General features: G+C 45.8%; 1 protein-coding gene across 1 annotated transcript in view; it reads left to right on the top strand.

Annotated features, from left to right (window-relative positions):
- Positions 1-182: 182 nt before the first annotated feature.
- Positions 183-6,469, top strand: part of LOC100694470 (uncharacterized) — a 28,528-nt gene continuing 22,241 nt past the window's right edge. Inside the window, exon 1 of the mRNA XM_019357226.2 lies at positions 183-215. The gene's annotated coding sequence lies outside the window, so the exon portion shown is untranslated. The remainder of the gene's footprint in view (positions 216-6,469) is intronic.

Below are 6,469 nucleotides of genomic sequence, written 5' to 3'. Positions count from 1 at the left end.
ACTGAAATTCAAACAGAACCAAAACTGCAAACTCACTTTGGAAAGTACCATGGGGTGGGGCTTTTGGTCAGAGTTCCTCCTAAGTCTGTGATTTCTTAGAAATCATGTGACTTAATAGTCCCACCTCTGGAGGATATAAAACTGCAGAGCTCTGGGTTCTCTTTGTTCTTTCTGCTTCCTGAGTATCACAGAACGTCTTGAAGTTAACAACAAAGGTAAGATCACGTTATATGCAGAGATAAGAGTTTAAAATTGGAGGGAGAAAAATTATTTTACTGAAAATGGAGAACCTGATTTTGTTTATTCTCCTAATATTTAATTAAATCAGTGTGAGATGGAAAATATACCAAGGGGACCAGGGGCAGATCTAGAGAAATGCTCTTACAGTGGCATGGAAATAAAATGGGGTGATAAAATCAAAGGCATTTCTTTACAGCTGTGCTGATCCCAAATTATGCACTATATATGGTTAAAATACATAAAATACAATAAGTGTACACGTGTTTCATATAAATATAGTCTATAACTGTATTTTCTTTATCCCACATAATTAAAACTTTCAGTTAGATAAAACATGTGAATTATCTTTTTATGTACTGTATAGCCTAAATAATTCAATTCAAATCAATTCAGTAAAACTTTATTGATCCTGAAGGTTGACCCCGAAGGAAATTGGGTAATAAACAAGTATGTAGCCCAGTAAGTATAAAATCAAAAAAACTATACATCAAGGGACAGTTCATTTACAAACACAAGCCTAACTTAAGTTTCACACTCTTTTTATTAGGGCCCGAGCACTAAAGTGTGTGAAGGCCCTATTGGAATCCCTCCAGTTATTAATATTATTATTCAGTCAAAACAAGTGGCTTTTTGAGGCCTTTAACATGCTCAAAAACTCAAGAAATTTTAGTTTGAGCTACATTTATGAAATCTGACACACAAGTGTAACATGCCAAGACAAACAAAAAAGCCAGTGGGCACATCAACACAAACCCAACAGTAGCTCTGCCACTTTTAATTGAAGTTGATATTTTGGCTCCTGTTTTGCCATTTCCAGGCCTTGTACTTTTTGCTAACTCCTCCTAGGGATTTGATCAGCTTTATATTTGGTCAGTGTCAACCAGTGTTGGTCAAGTTACTTGAAAAAAGTAATCAGTAACTAATTACTGAATACTTCCCCACAAAAGTAATCTCGTTACTTTACTGATTACTTATTTTTCAAAAGTAATTAGTTACTTAGTTACATAGTTACTTAGTTACTTTTTAAAACATGATTTACACCCTGAATAGGTAATAAATCAATAGATCGTTCAGCCCAATTCTACTTTTTCTGCATAATCCATCATACAAAATGTAATCAAATGGAAATGTCTCTTTTTAAAACTTGTTTTATTAGTTTTAATCTTTTAACTTTATGCATCAAGCAAACATTAAATTATATGCAACATTCTCTGACTGGAAGAAATTTGTTTAACATTTAAAACTATTTTCTGCACATTCCAGCACATAAAAAAAATATATATATATATATATATATATACATATATATATATATATATATATAAATAAATTCCAGTAACACTCAATTTAAACCCTCAGCATTTCAGAAGCTCCACTTCAAAGATAAGAGTGGAATTTATAGTCTAACCACTACGCTATCCAGCAGCTGGATAGCGTAGTGGTTAGACTACACGCCTTTGGAGCAGAAGATCGCAAGTTCGATTCCTGCCTGGGGCGTCTGTATCCAGTAAGGGTCCTAAGGCTAGACCCCCTATGCTAAAGTGAGCCTACCGCAGACATGAGCGAGACAGATAAATATGAAGGCATGCCGGCTCGGACGTCGCCCGGATCAACAAGGTCCGCGTCAGGTGTTGAGGAACCAGGGCACCCTGACGACAAGTGGGCTACTGGAACAAGAAGGCATCGGTGGGCAAGAGACGAAAACAGGGCGTTGTTGGAATGCTACTACGCAAGTAACCCTGGCGGAAGGGGTTACATGAATAGGATGAGGGACCTATGGATTCTTCGATACCCAACATCCACAATGACGGCGAAACAACTAGTAGCTCAGTGTTCCAACATTCGAAAGAAGGGACTGCTCTCACAGCTAGAGATTGACGAGGTACAACATAAATGCTACGGCAAGGAGGAGTCAGGACGCCAGGTCAGGGGGAGATATCATCACCCCCACCCGAGATTGGGTACATAGCCCAAGTGCGATAGGAGAAGGATCGTTGAGTGCGAGAGGAACTGACCTGAAAGATAGGCTCATGGCCAAGCTTGAAACCTGGACCCCCCTAGCCGGTTACCAAGATTACGTGAAGTACCCTCAGAAGGTCTGCTAGATGATGTTAATGCAGCACTACGGATGATACCTACAACCACGATTACCGACACTAACAAGCTGATCTACACTACGGCATCAGTGAGATGCTTGGCTACAAGTTGAACAGCCACAAGGGGCAGTACCCTCCATGGAGAAGGAGGCTAGAGGGCAAGATCAAAGTAGCACGGAGGGAGGTTAGCCAACTAACGGAGTTGCAGAAAGGCGTGACAAAGAAGGTGCATAAGAAATACAGCAAGCTGTCCATACCTGAGGCCTTGGAAACTGCCAAGCAAAGACTCACAGCCTTGGCCAGCCGCTTGAGGAGGTACACCAGAGAGATAGAAGGCAGGAGAATAAACCAGCTGTTCTCCACAGAACCAGCAAAGGTGTACTCTCAGTGGCAAGGGAACAATAACAGAACAGCACCACCAAGGCTGGAGACGGAGCAATACTGGAAGAGCATATGGGAGAAGGACGCAACCCATAACGGCAATGCTCAGTGGCTAGTGGATCTGAGGGCAGACCATAGCGACCTCCCTGAACAGGGTCCGGTAACCATCACAGTGGCAGATATCCAAGAAAGGGTCTCCAGTATGAAGAGTTGGACAGCACCAGGGCCCGACATGGTTCACGCCTACTGGCTGAAGAAGCTGACTGCACTCCACGAACGTCTGGCAGCACAAATGAACCAGCTGCTAGTTAACGAGAGACACCCGGAATGGCTAACCGAAGGTCGGACGGTCCTGATCCCCAAGGACCCCAAGAAGGGACCGGTCCCATCCAACTACCGACCAATAACCTGCCTCAGTACTACATGGAAGCTCCTGTCAGGCATCATATCGGCTAAGATGAACAGGCACATGGCTCAATACATGAGCGGGGCACAGAAAGGGATTGGCAAGAATACCAGAGGCGCAAAACACCAGCTTCTGGTAGACAGAACAGTCAGCCGAGACTGCAAGACCAGACTGACCAACCTGTGCACAGCCTGGATTGATTACAAGAAGGCCTATGACTCAATGCCCCACAGCTGGATACTGGAATGCCTAGAATTGTACAAGATCAACAGGACCCTAAGAGCCTTCATCAGGAACTCAATGGGAATGTGGCACACAACACTAGAGGCCAACTCCAAGCCCATAGCACAAGTCACCATCAAGTGCGGGATCTACCAAGGAGATGCTCTGTCCCCACTGCTGTTCTGCATAGGCCTGAACCCCCTCAGTGAGATCATTAACAAGACTGGCTACGGATACCGACTACGGAACGGAGCGGTTGTCAGCCACCTCCTGTACATGGATGACATCAAGCTGTATGCCAAGAGTGAACGAGACATCGATTCACTGATACACACTACCAGGCTATACAGCAATGACATTGGAATGTCATTCGGGCTGGAGAAGTGTAGTCGGATGGTAACAAAGAGAGGGAAGGTAGTCAGAACTGAGGGGATTGAACTACCAGAAGGCAACATTGCAGACATAGAGGACAGTTACAAGTACCTGGGGATCCCACAGGTGAATGGGAACCATGAAGAGGCCGCTAGGAAAGCTGCAACCACCAAGTACCTGCAGAGGGTCAGGCAAGTCCTGAGGAGTCAGCTGAACGGTAAGAACAAGATCCGGGCCATCAACACCTACGCCCTGCCCGTGATCAGGTACCCTGCTGGGATAATAGGCTGGCCAAAGGAGGAGATAGAAGCCACTGACATAAAGACAAGAAAGCTCCTGACCATGCATGGAGGGTTTCACCCCAAGTCCAGCATCCTGAGGCTGTACGCTAAACGGAAGGAAGGGGGCCGGGGACTGGTGAGTGTCAGCACCACAGTCCAGGATGAGACAAGAAACATCCACGAATACATCACGAAGATGGCCCCAACTGACAGCGTGCTCAGTGAATACCTCAGGCAGCAGAAACCCAAGAAAGAGGAGGAAGGCGAGGAACCATCATGGAAGGACAGGCCCCTGCACGGTATGTACCACCGGCAGATAGAGGAGGTGGCTGATATCCAGAAATCCTACCAGTGGCTGGACAAAGCTGGACTGAAAGACAGCACAGAGGCACTAATCATGGCAGCACAAGAACAAGCTCTGAGTACAAGATCCATAGAGGCTGGGGTCTATCACACCAGGCAAGACCCCAGGTGCAGGCTGTGTAAAGATGCCCCAGAGACAATCCAGCACATAACAGCAGGGTGCAAGATGCTAGCAGGCAAGGCATACATGGAACGCCATAACCAAGTGGCCGGCATAGTGTACAGGAACATCTGTGCCGAGTATAACCTGGAAGTCCCGAGGTCAAAATGGGAGATGCCCCCAAGGGTGGTGGAGAATGACCGAGCTAAGATCCTGTGGGACTTCCAGATGCAGACGGACAAAATGGTGGTGGCTAACCAACCGGACATAGTGGTGGTAGACAAACAGAAGAAGACGGCTGTAGTGATCGATGTAGCGGTTCCGAATGACAGCAATATCAGGAAGAAGGAACACGAGAAGCTGGAGAAATACCAAGGGCTCAGAGAAGAGCTCGAGAGGATGTGGAGGGTGAAGGTAACGGTGGTCCCCGTGGTAATCGGAGTACTAGGTGCAGTGACTACCAAGCTAGGCGAGTGGCTCCAGCAGATCCCGGGAACAACATCGGAGATCTCTGTCCAGAAGAGCGCAGTCCTGGGAACAGCTAAGATACTGCGCAGGACCCTCAAGCTCCCAGGCCTCTGGTAGAGGACCCGAGCTTGAAGGATAAACCGCCCGCAGGGGCGTGCTGGGTGTTTTATATATACATATATATACAGTGGCTTGCAAAAGTATTCGGCCCCCTTGAACTTTTCCACATTTTGTCACATTACAGCCACAAACATGAATCAATTTTATTGGAATTCCAGGTGAAAGACCAATACAAAGTGGTGTACACGTGAGAAGTGGAACGAAAATCATACATGATTCCAAACATTTTTTACAAATAAATAACTGCAAAGTGGGGTGTGCGTAATTATTCAGCCCCCTGAGTCAATACTTTGTAGAACCACCTTTTGCTGCCGTTACAGCTGCCAGTCTTTTAGGGTATGTCTCTACCAGCTTTGCACATCTACAGACTGAAATCTTTGCCCATTCTTCTTTGCAAAACAGCTCCAGCTCAGTCAGATTAGATGGACAGCATTTGTGAACAGCAGTTTTCAGATCTTGCCACAGATTCTGGATTGGATTTAGATCTGGACTTTGACTGGGCCATTCTAACACATGGATATGTTTTGTTTTAAACCATTCCATTGTTGCCCTGGCTTTATGTTTAGGGTCATTGTCCTGCTGGAAGGTGAACCTCCGCCCCAGTCTCAAGTCTTTTGCAGACTCCAAGAGGTTTTCTTCCAAGATTGCCCTGTATTTGGCTCCATCCATCTTCCCATCAACTCTGACCAGCTTCCCCGTCCCTGCTGAAGAGAAGCACCCCCAGAGCATGATGCTGCCACCACCATATGTGACAGTGGGGATGGTGTGTTCAGAGTGATGTGCAGTGGTAGTTTTCCGCCACACATAGCGTTTTGCATTTTGGCCAAAAAGTTCCATTTTGGTCTCATCTGACCAGAGCACCTTCTTCCACATGTTTGCTGTGTCCCCCACATGGCTTGTGGCAAACTGCAAACGGGACTTCTTATGGTTTTCTGTTAATAATGACTTTCTTCCTGCCACTCTTCCATAAAGGCCAACTTTGTGCAGTGCACGACTAATAGTTGTCCTATGGACAGATTCCCCCACCTGAGCTGTAGATCTCTGCAGCTCGTCCAGAGTCACCATGGGCCTCTTGGCTGCATTTCTGATCAGCGCTCTCCTTGTTCGGCCTGTGAGTTTAGCTGGACGGCCTTGTCTTGGTAGGTTTACAGTTGTGCCATACTCCTTCCATTTCTGAATGATGGCTTGAACAGTGCTCCGTGGGATGTTCAAGGCTTGGGAAATCTTTTTGTAGCCTAAGCCTGCTTTAAATTTCTCAATAACTTTATCCCTGACCTGTCTGGTGTCTAAATCCAATCCAGAATCTGTGGCAAGGTCTGAAAACTGCTGTTCACAAACGCTGTCCATCTAATCTGATTGAGCTGGAGCTGTTTTGCAAAGAATGGGCAAGAATTTCAGTCTGTAGATGTGCAAAGCTGGT

The sequence above is a fragment of the Oreochromis niloticus genome, unplaced genomic scaffold (genome assembly GCF_001858045.2).
Source record: "Oreochromis niloticus isolate F11D_XX unplaced genomic scaffold, O_niloticus_UMD_NMBU tig00008834_pilon, whole genome shotgun sequence".
Lineage (NCBI taxonomy): Eukaryota > Metazoa > Chordata > Actinopteri > Cichliformes > Cichlidae > Oreochromis > Oreochromis niloticus.
Note: the sequence above shows the minus strand (reverse complement) of the source record. Positions and strands in the feature narration are given on the sequence as shown.